The sequence below is a fragment of the Malaclemys terrapin genome, chromosome 1 (assembly GCF_027887155.1).
Source record: "Malaclemys terrapin pileata isolate rMalTer1 chromosome 1, rMalTer1.hap1, whole genome shotgun sequence".
Lineage (NCBI taxonomy): Eukaryota > Metazoa > Chordata > Testudines > Emydidae > Malaclemys > Malaclemys terrapin.
In genome coordinates, this window is record NC_071505.1 from 598,406 (window position 1) to 618,125 (window position 19,720).

Here is a 19,720-nt window from a genome sequence, read left to right on the forward strand (position 1 = left end):
TAGCAGCACTGATCTGTCCAGCGTGCTAGCTTCCTCCTGCCTGCCAGGCACCCAGTTCTCCCTCTGTGAGCTCCAGGGAGTAACTGACTCTGCTCTGCCCTGCGGCTCTTCTTACGTGGGCCTTCTGGGCCCTGACTGGCTGTTCCTTGCAGCCCCTCTCCCATTGGAAGTTTCCTGCACAGCCTCCCTAGGGTCCTATTAACCCCTTGCATGCCAGTGTGGGGCAGACTCCCCATCACAACTCTTTATGTCTCTAGCTAGTTTAATCTCATTTGGGGCCTGGGCCGTTCTAATTTTGTCCTTACATGCTTGTGGGTTTTTTATATTCATCCTTTGTAATTTGACCTAGTTTCCACTTTTACTCAGACTCTTGAGTTTCAGATAATTGAAGATCTCCTGGTTAAGCCAGGGTGGTCTCTTGCCATACTTCCTCTTTCCTACGCAGTGGGATGATTTGCTATTGTAATCTTAATAATGTCTATTTGAAAAACTGCCAACTCTTTTGAACTATTTTACCCTTAGACTTGCTTTCCAGGGTTCTTACCTACCAACTCCTGGAGTTTATTAAAGGCAGCATTCTTGAAATCCATTATCTTTATTGTGCTGTTTTCCCTCCTACCATTCCTTAGAATCGTGAACTCTCATTTCATGATCGCTTTCACACAAGCTGTCTTCCACTTTCAAATTCTAAACCCTTTCCTTCCGATTTACCATGTCTCCTTGCTGGGAGTTCCCAGGGGCTCTGACGTAGCCGAGGGGCCGCAGTCGTGTCTCACTGCTGGAAGTACCTAGGGGCCAGGGCCATCCCAAGCTATTCTGGGACCGTACGCAGCCCCCCCACGGGGCGTGTGTGTGGGGCCCCAAGTCTCCGGGGGGCGAGGAGGCTCACCTCAGGCCTCTGCGGGCTGGCTTGGGGGGCAGGAGGGAACCACCCCCCAGCACTCACCAGTGGTGCGGCTGGGGCCAGGTCACTGCTCTTCCCACCGCTGGGGAGTGCAAGCCCAGCCCTGCAGCCGTCCTCAGGGGAGTGGGAGCAGGGCTGGGGTGGAACAGGGGCAGGGCGGGGATGGAGCAGGGCGGGGGCTTTGGGGAAGGGGTGGAGTGGGGGCGGGGCAGGGACGGATCAGGGGCGGGGGCTTTGGGGCAGAGCAGGGGTGGGAAGAGGCGGGGCTGGGGCAGAGCAGGGGCTGGAGCAGCATGCATCTGCGCAGGGCACCAGGAAATTTGCCCAAAATTTCCTGGTACTCTACGCAGCTGCGTACTTTGCATATGGGTAGGGAGAGCCCTGCTGGGGGCTGTGACGTAGCCGAGGGGAAGCAGTCATGTCTCAGTGCTGGGGGTACCCGGGGGCTGTGACGTAGCCGAAGGGACACAGTCATGTCTCAGTGCTGGGGGTACCCAGGGGCTGTGATGTAGCCGAGGGGACGTGGTCGTGTCTCAGCGCTGGGGGGTCCCGGGGGCTGTGACGTAGCTGAGGGGACACAGTCGTGTTTCAGTGCTGGGGGTACCCGGGGGCTGTGATGTAGCCGAGGGGACGCAGTCGTGTTTCAGTGCTGGGGGTACCCGGGGGCTGTGACATAGCCGAGGGGATGCAGTTGTGTTTCAGTGCTGGGGGGTCCCGGGGGCTGTGACATAGCCGAGGGGACGCAGTCGTGTCTCAGCGCTGGGGGGTCCCGGGGGCTGTGATGTAGCTGAGAGGACGCAGTTGTCTCTCTGTGCTGGGGGTACGCGGGGCTATGGTACAGCAGAAGGGACGCGGTCGTGTCTCAGCGCTGGGGGGTCCCGGGGGCTGTGACGTAGCTGAGGGGACACAGTCGTGTTTCAGTGCTGGGGGTACCCGGGGGCTGTGATGTAGCCGAGGGGACGCAGTCGTGTTTCAGTGCTGGGGGTACCCGGGGGCTGTGACATAGCCGAGGGGATGCAGTTGTGTTTCAGTGCTGGGGGGTCCCGGGGGCTGTGACATAGCCGAGGGGACGCAGTCGTGTTTCAGTGCTGGGGGTACCCGGGGGCTGTGACATAGCCGAGGGGATGCAGTTGTGTTTCAGTGCTGGGGGGTCCCGGGGGCTGTGACATAGCCGAGGGGACGCAGTCGTGTCTCAGCGCTGGGGGTACCTAGGGGCTGTGATGTAGCTGAGGGGACGCGGTCGTGTTTCAGTGCTGGGGATATCCGGGGGCTGTGATGTAGCCGAGGGGACGCAGTCGTGTCTCAGTGCTGGGGGGTTCCGGGGGCTGTGATGTAGCCGAGGGGACGCGGTCGTGTCTCAGCGCTGGGGGGTCCCGGGGGCTGTGATGTAGCTGAGAGGACGCAGTTGTCTCTCTGTGCTGGGGGTACGCGGGGCTATGGTACAGCAGAAGGGACGCGGTCGTGTCTCAGCGCTGGGGGTACCTGGGGGCTGTGACGTAGCCGAGGGGACACGGTCATGTCTCGGCGCTTGGGGGGTACGTGGGGGCTATGACGTAGCTGAGGGGACGCGGTCGTGTCTCAGTGCTGGGGGTACCTGGGGGCTGTGACATAGCTGAGGGGACGCGGTTGTGTCTCAGCGCTGGGGGTACCTGGGGGCTGTGACGTAGCCGAGGGGACGCAGTGGTGTTTCAGTTCTGGGGGGTCCCGGGGGCTGTGATGTAGCCGAGGGGACGCAGTCGTGTCTCAGTGCTGGGAGGTCCCAGGGGCTGTGACGTAGCCGAGGGGACGCAGTCGTGTCTCAGTGCTGGGGGTACACGGGACTGTGGTACAGCAGAAGGGACGCAGTCGTTTTTCAGTGCTGGGGGTATCCGGGGGCTGTGATGTAGCTGAGGGGACGTGGTCGTGTCTCAGCGCTGGGGGTACCTGGGGGCTGTGATGTAGCCCAGGGGATGCAGTCGTGTCTCAGCACTGGGGGTACCTAGGGGCTGTGATGTAGCTGAGGGGACGCAGTCGTGTTTCAGCGCTGGGGGTACCCGGAGGCTGTGATGTAGCCGAGGGGACGCAGTCGTGTTTCAGCGCTGGGGGTACCCGGGGGCTGTGACGTAGCCAAGGGGACGCAGTCATGTCTCAGTGCTGGGGGGTTCCGGGGGCTGTGATGTAGCCGAGGGGACGCGGTCGTGTCTCAGCGCTGGGGGTACCTAGGGGCTGTGATGTAGCCGAGGGGACGCGGTCGTGTTTCAGCGCTGGGGGTACCCGGAGGCTGTGACGTAGCCGAGGGGACGCAGTCGTGTTTCAGCGCTGGGGATATCCGGGGGCTGTGATGTAGCCGAGGGGACGCAGTCGTGTCTCAGTGCTGGGGTGTTCCAGGGGCTGTGATGTAGCCGAGGGGACGCGGTCGTGTCTCAGTGCTGGGGGTACCCGGGGGCTGTGACGTAGCTGAGAGGACGCAGTCGTCTCTCGGTGCTGGGGGTACACGGGGCTATGGTACAGCAGAAGGGACGCGGTCGTGTCTCAGCGCTGGGGGTGCCCGGGGGCTGTGACATAGCCGAGGGGACGCAGTTGTGTTTCAGTGCTGGGGGTACCCAGGGACTGTGATAACTACTTTCTGCTACATCACAGCGCCCGGGTACTGTGGTGAGCAGGCTCAGGGGCGGAGGAGTGTTCGGCTTGACCCTGGGAGAGAGGTAGTGACCTGGAGAGGGGCTGGCACACTAGGGGTTCCTCCTGGAAACGGTGGGGAGCTGAGAGCACCCAGGCCTGCGAGTGGCCTGCGGGAAGATGTATAAGAAGCGCCTTAAGAGCGACCTGGTGGAGCTGTGCAGGCAGAGGGGGCTGCGCAGTGGGAGGCTCACCAAAGAACAGTTCATTGCCCAGCTGGAGAAGGAGGATCGCTCGGAGGAGCTGGTCCCTGTCTCTGAGGGAAGCAGTCCGGCAGATGTCTGTCCCGGCTGGGAGTGGTCAGTTGGCTGCCGAGGGCATCCTGGGACCCCTCCTACCTATGCCTAGGGGAAGGCCTGGGAGGAGCCCAGTGAATACCGAGGGCACCGTGACCCCTGCAGCCAGCAGGGGATCCTCCCGGCGGAGCTCCCCATCCCTGAGCGGAGGCGGCTGGAATGAGACAGGGAGATAAAACGGAAAGAGCTGGAGTTGAAGCAGCAGGAACTGGCAGAGAAAGAGAAATAGAGACGGCATTAAGAGAGACGGAGACAGCATGAGCTGGAGTTGGCAAGGCTGAGGAGCAGTGAGCCCCCGGCTGCGGTGAGTGATGAGGGAACCAGGACTGCATGGAGATTTGATAAGTGCGTCCTGGCCCGGCGTAAGGAAGGGAAGGACATAGATGACTTCCTGAATGCCTTTGAGAACGCTTGCGAGCTGCACAGGGCTGATCGTGCAGACAGGCTCCAGTTTCTTGCAATCCAACGGGCTGGTGGACAGGTTCAATGGGACACTAAAGATGATGCTGAAAACCTTTATGAACCAGCACCCGCAGGACTGGGACAAGTACTTACCTCACCTGCTGTTCGCGTACAGGGAAGTGCCCCAGGAGTCTACCAGGTTTTCGCCTTTCAAACTGTTATACAGCAGGATGATAAGGGGGCCCCTGGACCTGATGAGAGACGAATGGGAGGGGAATGCCACTCCCGATGGAGAATCAGTGGTGGAGGATGTCCTGACCTTCCGAGAAAGACTTGCTGAGCTCATGGGCTTGGCCAAGGTGAATCTGACCAGAGCCCTGTGACGTTATTGATATAATCTGGGGACATATAGATCATTGTTGCAACCAAGGTCCTGTAGTGGCACCCAAATCTTGTATAAAGGGGGTCAAATGGGGTGTCCTAGACAAGGTTATGGTTTACTGGTTATGATTATGCTGTCTATATGTGTGTATCAGTTTTGTAGTTGAAGTTATGAATATTGGCTCTATACTGTCTGTATTTCAAACTTATGCTATGCTGCTGGGTGACATCCCAGACAAGCTGGTGTTAGCTCTGCCATGCCAGCTCGATGGCCCATTAAGGACCATCAGCTATACAATGGACCCATTGAGAGAAGGCAGATACGCCTTGTAACTCAGCAAAGTATGCAGGGACTGGCCCATGTGACTCCAGACTCCATTTTGCTGTAATTTTCCACAGTAAGGACAAAGAGGTGTTCTTACACCTGGAAAAGACTATATAAGGCTGATGCCTCATCTCCATCTTGTCTTCAATCCTGCTTCTTACCTCTGGAGGGACTTTGCTACAAACTGAAGCTCTGAACAAAGACCTGATGACCCATCCTAGCTGGGGATGTATTCCAGAGACTTGATTTGAACCTGCAGTTTATTTTATTGCTGCTGCAAGCTTGAACCAAGAACTTTGCCATTACTGTATGTAATTGTTTCCATTTAACCAATTCTAACTCTCATCTCTATCTTTTTCCTTTTATGAATAAACCTTTAGATTTTAGATTCTAAAGGATTGGCAACAGCGTGATTTGTGGGAAAGATCTGAGTTGTATATTGACCTGGGTCTGGGGCTTGGTCCTTTGGGATCAGGAGAACCTTTTTTGTGTATATTGGGATATTGGTTGTCATAACCATTTGTCCCCATAACGAGTGGCACTGATGGTGATACTGGGAAACTGGAGTGTCTAAAGGAATTGTTTGTATGACTTGTGGTTAGCCAGTGAGGTGAAAGCAAAGTCCTCTTTGTCTGGCTGGTTTGGTTTGCCTTAGAGGTGGAGAAACCCCAGCCTTGGGCTGTAACTGCCCTGTTTTAGCAATTTGTCCTGAACTGGCACTCTCAGTTTGGTCTCGCCAACTGAACCGCATCGTCACAAGCCCAGAGGAAGCAGAAGGTCTGGTATGACTGCACGGCACGGGCCCTCTCCTACACCACCAGGGATCAGGTGATGGTTCTCATCCCCATGAGAAAAAACAAACGACAGGTCGCCTGGGAAGGACCCTTCAAGGTTGTCAAGCAACTAAATGAGGTAAACTATGTGGTGGAGCTGTCGAACCGGGCACACCACCACCGGGTGTACCATGTGAATATGATGAAGCCATATTATGACGGGGGAATGTGGTGTTGGCCGTGTGTGGACAGTGGGAGGGGCAGGGAGATGACCCTTTAGTAGATCTATTCCCTGGGACAAGAGCTGGCTCCCCCTGGAAGCAATTCCCCTCTCGGATCGACTAACCCCTGCCCAGCAAGCTGAGATCAGAGGGGTGCTGCATCTGTACCGACAGCTGTTTTCCAACCAGCCTGGACGCACTAATCTGACTGTCCACTGGGTGCAGACAGGATCGCATCCCCCTATAAAATGCCCCCCCTTCCGAGTCACAGGGAAAACTGCTCAGGACCTGGAAAGAGAGGTCAATGACATGCTGGCTTTGGGGGTGATCCAGCCGTCTTCCAGCCCTTGGGCCTCGCCGGTGGTGCTGGTCCCCAAAAAAGGACGGGTCGATCCGGTTCTGTGTGGACTATCGGAAGCTCAATGCCATCACTGTAGCCGATGCCTACCCCATGCCCAGGCCTGACGAGCTCCTAGACAAGCTGGGAGGTGCTCGGTACCTTACCACCATGGATCTTACAAAGGGCTATTGGCAAGTGCCGCTGGATGCAGATGCCAGGCTGAAATCGGCCTTTATCACCCCTCTGGGGCTCTATGAGTTCCTGACCCTGCCTTTCGGCCTCAAGGGAGCGCTGGCCACCTTCCAGCGCCTGGTGGATCAGCTACTGAGGGGGATGGAGAGTTTTGCCGTGGCGTATATCGATGACATCTGTGTCTTTAGCCAGACCTGGGAGGACCACATGTCCCAGGTTAGACAAGTGCTGGACCGACTCCAGGAGGCTGGGCTGACCGTAAAAGCTGAGAAGTGCAAGGTGGGGATGGCTGAAGTATCCTACCTAGGCCACCGGGTGGGAAGCGGCTGCCTAAAGCCGGAACCAGCCAAAGTGGAGGTGATCAGAGACTGGCCCGCTCCTCAAACCAAAAAGCAGGTCCAAGCCTTTATTGGGATGGTGGGATACTATTGAAGGTTCGTGCCCCACTTTAGCTCCATAGCTACCCCCATCACTGAGCTGTGCAAGAAGGGGAAGCCAGACAAGGTGGTCTGGACCGAGGAGTGCCAGGAGGCTCTCCGGGCGCTGAAGGAGGCTCTGGTCAGTGGCCCAGTTCTGGCAAACCCAGACTTTGACAAGCCCTTTATGGTGTTCACCGACGCCTCAGACACGGGACTGTGGGCGGTGTTAATGCAGGAGGATGAAAAGGGGGAGAGAAACCCGATCGTGTACCTGAGCAAGAAGTTGCTACCCCGGGAGCAGAACTACGCGGCCATCGAGAAGGAATGCCTGGCCATGGTGTGGGCCCTTAAGAAACTAGAGCCATATCTCTTTGGGCGACACTTCACCGTGCACACCGACCACTCTCCCCTGACCTGGCTGCACCAGATGAAAGGAGCCAACGCCAAGCTCCTGAGGTGGCGCCTGCTCCTGCAGGATTATGACATGGACGTGGTCCATGTGAAAGGACGTGACAACCTGACAGCGGACGCGTTGTCCCGGAGAGGGGGCCCTGAACTTCCCCAGGTCACAGGTCAGAGTGACCCTGCTCAGTTCAGTCTCGAAGGGGGGAGAGATGTGGGGCGGATTTGACCTGGGAATGTCGTTTAGTTTTACTGGGACTGTCTGTATGGGGGATGGGAGAGCAGGGATGACTTCACTTGAGGGATGATACCTGAGCCTGTAACCTGAGCCAGGAGGGGGATTGGGGCCAGGTGACACCTTTGCCCGGGAGACTGGACAAAGGCTGGGGGAGGAGCCGGGGAAGGCTGGGTGAGACGGCTGGAGGGGGTTTCAGTTGGGAGCTGTCTGGGGGAATGGAGGGAACCCCAAGGCTGGGGTCTAAGCTCCCTGTCCCCCTCCGAGGGACCTGACTGAGGGGTCCTGGTTGTACCTACAAGCTCTGCTTGGGACTGTGTTCCTGTTGTCTAATAACCCCTCCGTTTTACTGGCTGGCTGAGAGTCCCAGTGAATCGCAGGAAGTGAGGGTGCAGGGCCCTGACTCCCCCACACTCTGTGACACATGATGCTGGGCAGGTGCTGCTGTCGCCTCCTCCGTCCTGCTGAGAGCAGAGAGAGAGTGAGGTGCTAAAGGCCTTGTTTTGGGACTGCTGGAGCAGAGCCCCTCCCCCGTCACTGTCCCTGGGGCCGTGCTGGATGGGGATAGACTTTCCAGCCCGGGAGGTAAAGCCAGGTTTGACCCCCAAATCCTGTCCCTGCTTCCAGTGTCCCTGGGGCCCAGAGGGGTGCTGTGATTGAGAGCTCTGGGAGGGTGGAGGCAGACGCAACTCTCCTGAGCATCCCCAGAGCCCTGGCAGGGCTACAGTAACTATGGTGCTTTCTCCGTCCCATCCTGCCGTCGCAGTAGGGACCTTTCCACTTAGGGGACTCCTTGCTCCCAGGAGTGCCGGAGGAGCCTCCAGCTCCCTAGGGCATACCGATCAACGGCCCAGGTACCGGTGCAGCGGCTTTACCGTCTCTACTGGAGTGCTACTAGCGGAGGCTGGCTCCAGGCCTGTGGGAGCTACATGTGGCTGGCCCAGCCCGCGACACGTGGTCTCTGTCCCCAGAGCTGCTAGTCCTGGTGGGAGTCTGGGCTCCCCGATCCATGGCCCGTGCTGCTGGGACCCTAGAGTTCTCTTGGGAGGTTCTCGCACAGAAAGCACCTGGCTTTGCAGAGAAGAGATTCCCCTGGGCCTCTCCTCGCCTGGCCCGACCATCTCAGCAGCACCGCGGAACTGATGAGGCCTCCCTCGCTCCTTTCACTCCCCAGCAGCAGAGAGTGCCTGGTGGCTCACCCAGGGCTTCCTTGCCTTCAGCTCCAATGAGCCTGGGCAGTAGATATGTTCCACTGAGCTGAAAGTGACAGGACTTTCCCTTTAATCAGCCGCACGTCCCTGGCGACCCCCTAACCTTGGCAAGCAGAGAGAAGGAAAATCAATTGGCCGTGGAATTACCCATCAGGCTTTGGGGGACGTTCTGTAGCTGGCAGTAAAGGCTGATCAATGCTCTTGCTGATCTGCTTTCATCTCCTCTCTCTACAATGCTGCTGATGTCGCTGTGGCCGGGCGGTGTGGGAGGGATGGCGCAGAGCACTGGGCAGCCCAGCCCCACAGCTCGATTAGCTATGTCAGACAGCCGCCCTCCCCAGAAGGGCCAGGGGAATGCAGCCCCGGCCTCCCCATTTCACACAGACCCACCCACCAGTGATTCCCCAGGCAATGCTGCATGCACCCTCCTCCAGCCCTGAGTTTTATCCCTAGCTCCCCTGGCGGGGCTCCCCTGCGCCTTGGAGAGCCTCAGTCACACAGCCTGGAGGGGGAGCCCATCCTCCTGCAGTTCAGCCATGGGGCCTGCAGAGATGGCAGGGGGCGGACAGGTCGCGGCCATGCCTCTGGCTGTAGATTCTGCCAGGAGCCTGGAATCGTGGTGCAGAGCGGCTTCAGAGAGTGATGAGAAGGGGTCTGAGCTGCCCTGGGACACAGAGACAAGAGGGTCCGTCATGCCAAGGCAGAGCAGGGACACCACCGACCTTGGCATCTTGCAAGGGCAGGCCTGGCAAGAGGACGGGCTGCTGGGGGTGGGCAGGTAGGTGCCAATGTCCCTTGGCAGTGGGAAAGGGTGCAGGATCATGGCCTTACCCATCAGGCCAGGTCTGGCCAAGATTGCAGCTGCTTCCCGCGCCCTGCTGGTGTTCCTAGGGCAGTCGCCTCACGGGCCCAGCTGGCCAGGGAACAAACACATGGTGGAACCGGGCCCCTAGCACAGAATCACCCCCGTTCTCATCCCTGCGGCCCCAGGCAGTGCTAAGGGAGTTAGCGGGGGGCAGCCCCGTGGCCTGTGTGAGGCAGGAGGCCAGGCTGGATGGTCACAGTGGTCCCTGCTGGCCTTGGACTGTCTGAATCCATAGCACATGGACTGTGCCCTCCCTCCCTGGCCTCTGGTGCTGGCAGAGTCTGCTCAGGTCCCCTCCAGTTGTCTTGGAGCCAGGCTAGACTGGGTTGGATCTCACTCGGCCCCCGGGCCGCAGAATTCCCAGGGCTCCTCTCAGCTCCCCGTCCAGCTGGTTGGTCAGTCTGTCTGAGACGGAGATACCTGGAGCTGAGCACAGGGCCTGGGGGTGTCTCCCCAGAGCTGCGTAGCCAGGGACCATCCCTTTGCTGCTCCACGATGCAAGGCCCCCAAGCACAGTGCCCCCTGGAAGCTGTCGTGCGGTTTGCTGCCCCCTCTGCGAGCAAAGGTCTCTCCTCCCTGCCCGGCAGAGGGTCCGTTTACCTCAGGCATCATGGCCACCCGGTGCTGGCCCGAATCTCGCTTGGCTCCCAGCTGCCTTGGCCCCTGGTGGACTGGTGCTTTTCAGACTTTGTTGGGTGTTACTGAAGGACCAGAATGTGCCCAGAGTAGGATGTCCTGGACACTGGAGATCCCGGCCCCAGGGCTAGCAGCCCTCCACCCGGGGCACAAGACCTGCTCTCCCAGACCAGCCTGCAGGAGACGGGGAAGGTGCTGGGCAGCCCCTCCTCTGGGGGCGTGAAACACACTTCCTTTCCTGTGTGAGATGGAGCCTGGAGAGCTGTTACCAGCTTCCCCGGCCATGTCCCTCCTGCCCACTGCAGAATAACACGGCTCCAGCGAGGCCGGGTGTCCCTGCTCAGCATGCGCCCAGCCACGCAGCCCAGGGAGCCTCCCGCACTGCTAGCGCCCCCTGCTGGGGTGGCCAATGCGCGGCTCGCCCTAGGTGAGTTGTGCCCTCTGACAGGGAGCTGCGTGAGGGAGAGCAAAGGACAAGGGCAGGCAGGGACACAGCTCACGTGGAGCTGGGCCGGTGCCACAGCAAACAGCCCTGCTCCTGCATTGTATTCGTCCTGATACAGAGCACAGAGCCGGCTGCTCCGTGTGCCTGGGCTCCATCTCTGCCCCGGCTGAGTGTGGAGGTGCCCTTGGCCACCAGCTGACTGGGCGTCTGGCAGGATACGCCAGCCCCGAGCCCCTGGATTAGCGGGAGAGTGACAGAGGAAAAGCCCTTGAGTCCCAACGGCCACACAGTGTCTGTGCTTAGAGGAGAGACGATCGTGGCCGCACGCCCTCAGTCCTCCCCCCATGGGGAGACACTGCTCCCGGGACTCCCACCCAGTGCCTGCCTTCCACCCAGTCTGAAATCACTGACCTCACCACCCAGCCTGGGCCCCTTGGCCTCCGTTCAATGAGTGACGTGCTCGCCCGGGCAGGGACGCCAGGCTGCAGCCCGCCCTGGCCCAGGTACAGAGTGCCGTGGATTCAGGCCTTGGTCCTGTGTGGCAGGATTTGGGGGCTGGGTGGGGGCCTTTGCCTCCCAGTGGAATGGTGGCTGGGGAAGGTGGGGAGTGATACCCGGGGCTGCGGGGGGCTCTTGGGCCTGCAGGAAGCTGGGATGGTGAGGGGCTGTCTCTGCTTTGTGCCTGCAGGGTCTCAGGCAGGCTGTCTGGCTGGTGCTGGCTGGGCAGGGGTTGTTGGTCTCTCCCTGTCCCCCTGGCCAGCTGGGCGGGCGGGGGGGCCAGCCTTGAGGAAGGCTCTTTCGGATAGTGCTTGCAGACGGGAAGCTCCTGGCGGGGTGGGGGGTTGTGCCGTGCTTGGCGGACTGGGCCCTTGGCCTGGCTTCTCTCATGATGTTACTGCAACAGCAGTGGTCAGTACAGTGCCCCGGCGCAGAGCCCCCGGCCCAGGAACCCCAGCTGGCGAGGGGGCTGGCTGCTGGAGCCTGTTCAGGTGCCCAGATGAGGCGAGGTGCGGGGACCCCGGGAATTGCCCCCGCCGAGGGGCCTGGCTCAGACCTGAGCCTGTTCGGGTGCCCAGACGAGGCGAGGTGTAGCCCAATGGATGGCCTGTTAATGAATGAGGACGGCCAGGCTGAAATCACAGTGATCCTCGAGGGACTGCACTGCTTTAGCAAACTGGCCTGCACAGAGGAAAAGCAGTTTGACCAAAGAAGCCTGATCAGCATGGCTGTTGGTGAAGGGCATCTAAGGGAATACCTGGGGATGGCCAGCTAGGAGCAGCCCAGGGCCCATCTCCTGGCTCACGAGGCCCAGCACCAGCTGCTTCAGGAGAAGAAGCAAAAAATTCCTTAATGGGCAAGTCTGGAATAACCTCCCATGGGGACAAGTATCAGGGGGTAGCCGTGTTAGTCTGTATCCACAAAAACAACAAGGAGTCCAGTGGCATCTTAAAGACTAACACATTTATTTGGGCATAAGCGAAGTGAGGTTTTTTACCCACGAAAGCTTATGCCCAAATAAATCCGTTAGTCTTTAAGGTGCCACCGGACTCCTTGTTGTTTTTGTGCACCCACGGGGAGTTTCTCCCAGCCTAGCAGCCAGGGGCATGTTTCATTACATCCTATCTAATGTGGTGGGGGAGGGACCCATCCCATTCCCCATCAATGGCTGGCCCACTCTTGAATCCTGCTGATCCCTTGGCCTCAGTGATGTTTTGTGGCAGAGAGGTCCTGAGGCTAGCTACACATTGTGTGAGAAATACTTGTACCACTTTTAATGTGCTGCCTTTCCATTTCACTGGCTGTCCCCTTTGTGTGAGAGAGGGGGCAGCCAAGCAGCCTTCTCCAGCCCAGTCATGTTTTAAAATTCCTCTAGCAGGGTCCCTTACCGAGGTTCTCTCCCGACTAAACATTCAGTATTTCCTCTCCCATTCCTTAGACAGCCTCATATCTCAATTGTGCTTCCGGCTGTTGCGCTGCACCTTGAGCAAATGTTTCGCTGAGCTGCCCCTGGTGTCACGCAGGTCTCTGCTCTGTGGTTCGTCAGAGCCCAGCAAGGTGTGAGTGTTTGAATGATTCCTTCCAATGTGCATTGTCAATACTGAACTCTAGCCACCATCGGGCTACCATTCCGCTAACTCAGCTGGGTGCTTGTGACAAGAGGGCCTTACTCCCCTTGACTTCCAGTCATGCATCTGCCTTGGTTTCTCTCCTCTGGTCCATATGCTATGCCCACTCCAGCTCATCCTAGGAATCATAATTAAAAATTATTTTTCTCCCAGGGAATTCCTTCCTCCCTCTCTGGAAGCTCCCAGCCTGAGGCCTCCAGCCCACACCAGTGCTGTAATCCAGGAGGTCTCTCTTAGTCAGTCTTCTGCAGATATGCTCAAAGAACTGTAACAGATTAGTGAGGTGTGAGTTTCCTTGGCAGAACCATTCTGGTGAATTTCAATCATATCACGTTCATTACGATGGCTCATAAATCTCTATTTTTTCAGCCTGTTCTCCTGGTATTGAAGTAAGGCTCACTGGTTTGTAATCCCCAGGATCACCATACCATCTTTTTAAAGATAGTTAAGTTTGCTTCCCTCTACTTCAGTAGCTGATTTTAATGAGAGAAAGGGAACATATACAAAGCAGCAGGCCTGGATTCAGAGTCTTCTGGGAGTTATCAAATACATGTACTGAGCCATTGGCAGTTGTATTTTAAACGTTGTGGGGGACTAATGAGGTACCAGAGGATTGGTAAAAGAAAAAGTGATCCTGACAATTATCATCTGGTAAATCTAATGTCTCTCCCCAGTGAAATAACGCGACAGATATGAAAAGAAATTAAATCTGTAAGTGACAAGAGGCAAACAGAACCATGCGCAGTAAGCAGCCGACTCAGCTAGAACTAATCTGCTCAGATGTCACTGCTTTGTCAGACAAAATGACAGATTCCGTGCGGGAGGGTAGTCCACTTGGTGTCATGTCTCTGAACCTTAGTACAGAGCGTTTGATACAGGCTCCCACATCTTCTCACAAGCTTAACTCCAGCCAACTTGGTTATGAATCTGTGGGATGGATGGTTGGGTAGTGCCAGAGGACAGCAGGGAGCCAGGCTGGGGGCAAGGGAGCCAGGAGATGCAGGGTCCAGCTTTACCATCACTCTTGCCCAACCCCCTCATTAATGGTCTGGAAGAAGTGGTGAATAGACAGTTAGTGACATGTCTGGATGCTGCAAACAGCAGGGAGCCATGTGCTCCAGTTCACGCTCACAGAAAAGGGCATCAGTGGGGCCAAGCAGTTAGAGGTGTGGGGCAGAAAACGCCATGGGGACCCTTTCATGGGGCAGTCCCCAAGTCATGGTGGGTTTGCCCCCACCTCCATGGACTGGGCAGTGACTCCACTGCACAGCCCCTTGGAAGTGACTAGCAGAGCCCAGGGACCTGGTGCCCAAGTGCCGCCTGGCCCTTCATCTCTCCACAGTCCAAGGATCCGGTGTGTCGCTGTCTCTCAGTTCCCCTCAATATCTAACGCCATTCCAGGTAGTGCCGTGCCCAGAGCAGCATGCAGCGTCCCAGAACAGGCGCCGCATGCAACCTGGGAGTCCCGATGCCACGGGATGTCCCTTCCTGCTCCAAGGCATGAACCCGTCAGCCCAAGGACCTGGTGGATTTCAGGTCTAATTTGTTGCCCACTCTCATGCCTGGGTCTCTTCCAGGCTTTCCCTGCACAGGGTGTGAGCATGCCCAGCGCGAGCCTTAGCAGTGATTTGTCTTTCGGATTATTTTCCCCCTTAGCTATTAGCTGCATTTTTCCAAGCTGAATTTTGTGCTGTTCTTTCCCGCCCTTGTTTCCAAGCTCTTTAGGGCCTTTTATATTAATTCTCCTGCCTCTTTGCTAGTTACAGCTCTTCCCAATTTAGTATCAACTGCAAATTTCATTACTGTGCTCTTTACTTCTTTCCGTCAGATCATTAATAAAAAATCCAGGCTGGGCCCAGAGCTGGCCCCTGTCAGGCATCTCCTCCCAGCTCCACATGGTGTGTTTCCTGGGAGGCTGTATCCCTCCAAACAGCAGGCTCCCCTGGAGTCTCTCTGCACCGCGTCTGTCATCGCGCGGTGAAGATTGCCTGCCTGTATGTGGAGTAGTGACACTGCTAGCATGAGGGAGAACTTTCAAATGGGATCCCAGCCCCCCTTGGGGTGCATTGCTGGGGGACTGGGACCCCCCCCGGAGATGCATTGCTAGGGGGCTGGAATTCCCCTGGGGGTGCATAGCTGGGAGGCCGGGATCTCCTCATGGGGTGCATTGCTGAGGGGAGCTGGGATCCCAGAGGGGGTGCATTGCTGGGGGACCTGGGATCCCCCTGGGGTGCATTGCCAGGGGGAGCTGGGATCCAGTGGGGGTGCATTGCTGGGGGGCTGGGATCCCCCGGGGGTGCATTGCTGAGGGAGCTGGGATCCCCCTGGGGTGCATTGCTGGGGGGAGCTGGGATCCCCCGGGGGTGCATTGCTGAGGGAGCTGGGATCCCCCTGGGGTGTATTGCCGGGGGGAGCTGGGATCCCAGTGGGGGTGCATTGCTGGGGGGAGCTGGGATGCCCCGGGGGTGCATTGCTGGGGGGAGCTGGGATCCCAGTGGGGGTGCATTGCTGGGGGAGCTGGGATCCCCCGGGGGTGCATTGCTGAGGGGAGCTGGGATCCCCCGGGGGTGCATTGCTGGGGGGAGCTGGGATCCCCTGGGGGTGCATTGCCGGGGGGAGCTGGGATCCCCTGGGGGTGCATTGCTGGGGGGCTGGCCCCAGAGCAGGAGAATCTTCCCATGTTCATCCGCTGCCACTTCCGTCCACCACCCATCTCTGGCCAAGTCACTCCTGTTCATGTGGCTCAGCCCCTCCCCGCATGCTGCTCATCCTGTAGCCGCTAGGGCCCTAGGCGAGGGCTCCTTACGCAGCTGTATCTCCGCCCTTCTCAGGCTGATCTCCCACGGACTCCAGGGAGAAAGGCCCCCGAGGCTCACAAGTGGCCACTTAGTTTGGGTGCCTCAGCATCCTGGGTGCTCCCCAGGAGACACTTGGTCCTGGTTTTCCGAGGTGCTGAGCACTTGCTTCTGGTGGAGCTGTGTGCGAGAGGCAGGCCTGCCTGTGTCGCTGGCCAGCGTGAGCCTGCCCTGCTGGCGATGCCAGGAACCCACTGCTCTCCTTTCTGCTGCTGTCACCATTTCCCACCGGCCATGCCTTCTGGACAGCAGCACTCAGAGATCATTAGCTGTCTCTTAGGGTGAGCGTTCCTCTGTGCACAAATCTAGGCAGCGCTTTGCTCCCACTCAGGCCCCAGGGATGCAAAGCCTTCCACTGACCCTCTGCACAGGGCAAGTTTCATCTTTGCTGCATCTAGCGCAGAGCAGCTGCCTTTCATGCTCCTACTTCCCCTGTATTCCCTCCCCAGCCCTTTGTTCTGCAGCTATCTTTGTCCGCTCCTCCTCGCTCCCTCCCTGGCCAAACTTCTGTTATCTTTGTACTGCAGGGAGACCTCAGACAGGAGCTTGGGTCTCAGCCGTGTGTGAGTCACTGGCCATTTCATCCTCCTTCTCGCGTGACACGACCAGACAGCCCTACTTTCGCCCTGGTGTTTCTGCCTACAAGCCTCTTTCCCACCCCCTCACTCTGCCTCTTCCCCAGAGCCCCCAAGATCTTCTCCTCCAGGACAGGTCTCTCCACATCCCAGACCCATGAGTCACCTGGCGACTCCTGCTTCTTCTCTGCATTCTTCCTCCGCACAGGAACTGTTGCCTTGCCGTGCCTTTGTCCACAGGGCCAGCTCCAGCTTTTTTGCCGCCCCAAGTGGTGAAGAAAAAAAACGAAAACGATTGAGCTGCCACCGAAGTGCCGCAGAAGAGGAAGATAAGGAGTGAAGGACCCGCCACTGAATTGCAACCAAAGACCTGGATGTGCCGCCCCAATAACAGACGGATGTGCCGCCCCTTTCTATTGGCCGCCCCAAGCACCTGCTTCCTTCGCTGGTGCCTGGAGCCGGCCCTGCTTGTCCAGGGGCTGGCAGAGGGCTACAGCCCATGGGAGCTGCACAGGGTGCCTGGGCCGTGTGCTGAGCTCTGCGTGGCGGGAATTCTGCACGGGGCCCCTAGGGCTTCCCCTTTGCTTCTCTCAGTTGCACCTTCCTCACTAGGTCCCCTTCCAGAAGCAGGGTGTGCCAGAGTCCCAGGAGCCGCTCCTCCACTCCCCAGGAGGTGCTAGACTGATCTGTCGTTCTGGGCTTTCCCTGCGTCTGAGCAAGGGCAGGTTTGCGCTGTCTGCTCTGGAGCTGGTCAAAGGCTGTCATAGTTGCCATGCCCCATAGGAGCCCCTGTGTCCCTCTGATCATGCTGGCCCACCCCTGGGCGGGGCCTGCGCTGGGGCAATTGCTAGGAGCCCTGGGTAGACCCAGCCTGGGAGAAGTGCCAGCCCTCAAGTGATTTCCAGCTGACCAGGGAAAGCCCCTTCTAATTGGCTGCCCTTGTCCCGCCTCCTGGGGAAGAGCAGCCAATCAGAACTGCTGCAAGACCCCGGCAGGGCTCTCCCACCCCCCAGGGGAGGGAGCAGAAGGAGCTGTTCAAGGTGGCTCTGCTCCCCACCCAGAGCAGAGAATCACCCCTGGAGTGGGGGGGGGGCAGAAGTGAGGGGGGTGCTAGGGGCAGAAATAACGGCTGGGTGGGAGGCAGGTCTGGGGATGGGGGCACAGAATTAATAAGCATTTGGGGGCTTGGGAGAAGCTGGAAGCTCTGCACAATCCAGCGGCTGTGAGAGCTCCTGCCACAGGGCCAGAGCCATCTCAGTCGTGCATGTGGGAGGGTCGGCAGAGCCGTGACTGCCCCACACTCATGGCGGGGGACATGGGGGACCCAGACAGCCCAAAGCACACACAATCATAGAATCATAGACTATCAGGGCTGGAAGGGACCTCAGGAGGTATCTAGTCCCACCCCCTGCTCAAAGCAGGACCAATCTCCAACTAAATCATCCCAGCCAGGGCTTTGTCAAGCCGGGCCTTAAAAACCTCTGTGGATGGAGATTCCACCACCTCCCTGGGTAACCCATTCCAGTGCTTCACCACCCTCACAGTGAAATAGTGTTTCGTAATATCCAACCTAGACCTCCTCCCCTGCAACTTGAGACCATTGCTCCTTCTTCTGTCATCTGCCACCACTGAGAACAGTCTAGATCCATCCTCTTTGGAACTCCCTTTCAGGTAGTTGAAGGCTGCTACCAAATCCCCCCTCACTCTTCTTTTCTGCAGACTAAACAATCCGAGTTCCCTCAGCATCTCCTCATCAATCATGTGCTGCAGCCCCCTAATCATCTTCGTTGCCCTCCGCTGGACTCTTTCCAATTTTTCCACATAGTGTGGGGCCCAAAACTGTACACAGTACTCCAGATGAGGTGCTGAGCTCTGCGTGGCGGGAATTTTGCACGGGGCCCCTGGGGCCTCCAGATGAGGCCTCACCAATGTCGACTAGAGGGGAATGATCACTGTCACGGAGTGTGGGGGGGCACAAGGCCGTGCACCCCCGGCTTCCTGCGATTCACCATGACTCTCAGCCAGCCAGTAAAGCAGAAGGTTTATTTAGACGACAGGAACACAGTCCAAGACAGGTCTTGCAAGCACAGACAACAGGATCCCCCCCAGTTAGGTCCATCTTGGGGTCTCAGGGCACCATAGCCCCCTTGGGAGGTCAGAGCCCTGTCTGCCTCCCAGCCATTCCACCAGCCAGCTCTGAAACTCTCCCCCCAATGTCCCCTCCCACAGCCTTTGTTCAGTTTCCTGGGCAAAGGTGTCACCTGGCCTCTAACCCCTTCCTGGGTTCTCACGTTACATGCTCAGGTATTTTCCCTCAGGGCCAGTCTCCCATCCCCCCATGCAGACCATCCTAGCCACACTCCCCTGTCTTCCCAGCCAGCACTCCCCACTCAGCATTCAAAGAGCACATTAAGGACAGTCCCAGTTCATCACATCCACACCCCTCGATCTGCTGGCAATGCCCCTAGTTATACAGCCCAAAATGCCGTTAGTCTTCTTGGCAACAAGGGCACACTGTCGACTCATATCCAGCTTCTCGTCCACTGTAACCCCTAGCTCCTTTTCTGCAGAACTGCTTCCTAGCATCGCGAGGCCTGGCCTAATCTCATGGTTCTTTGGCATTTGACTTATGATTTTTGAGCTTTTGGGGCCTCTGGGGCACATACACAGGGGACCGAGACACACATACCCACCTGGGCACATTGGCTTTCAGTGTCCACAGAAGCTGCCTCCCAGGGAATGATCTTCCCACCCCTTCTCCCTGGCGACAGCTTTCCCAGCAGACCCTGCACCAGCTGGGAGAGCCAGGCTAAATCTGGGGTCAAGCTTTCATTGATGCCAACCCCGGCAGTTCCCCGGCCTCTGGGCTGGCTGGCTGGGGGCAGGGCCATTAATTATTTCCTCGACAGATCCAGGCCATCCCGTAAATCTCCTCAGCTCTTTGACACTCTTCAAACAGAAATAGCCTCAAAGCACAAAGTTGATTAACACCTTGAGTCCCAGCTCTGCTTGGCCCCGGAACGGGCAGAGTCCTGCGATCTCTGCTCAGCTGGACCTTGGTGGCACTGGGGATGGCCCCAGTTCCAGTCATGGGTGGCGGCTGCTTGGCACCAGGATAAGCGCGTCGGTGCAGAGAGTGACTTTGCATGTTTGAATTAGGGGTTCCATGGGGAGGTGGTGGAATCTCCTTCCTTGGAGGTTTTTAAGGCCCAGCTTGACAAAGCCCTGGCTGGGATGATTTAGTTGGGGATTGGTCCTGCTTTGAGCAGGGGGTTGGACTAGATACCTCCTGAGGTCCCTTCCAACCCTGATAGTCTATGATTCTATGAGGGGCGGAGACAAGGGCTGGTAGGGGTGTGGGGAGGGGCGGAGTGGGAGGCTGGTGGGGGCATGGGGAGGGGCGGAGTCGGGGGCTGGTAGGGGCATGGGGAGGGGCGGAGTCGGGGGCTGGCGTGGGGA

The 19,720-nt window shown here is 58.1% G+C and overlaps 1 protein-coding gene across 6 annotated transcripts in view; it reads left to right on the forward strand.

Moving 5' to 3' along the window:
- The window catches only part of SHANK3 (SH3 and multiple ankyrin repeat domains 3), a 650,584-nt gene that overhangs the window by 31,686 nt on the left and 599,178 nt on the right, over positions 1-19,720 (forward strand). For 5 of the 6 annotated variants that reach the window (XM_054034750.1, XM_054034917.1, XM_054034999.1 and 2 more), the window contains exon 1: positions 10,838-11,208. The exons of the other annotated variant lie outside the window; for it this stretch is intronic. The gene's annotated coding sequence lies outside the window, so the exon portion shown is untranslated. Of the gene's footprint in view, positions 1-10,837; positions 11,209-19,720 lie in introns of those variants that run through there. 6 annotated transcript variants of the gene reach the window in all.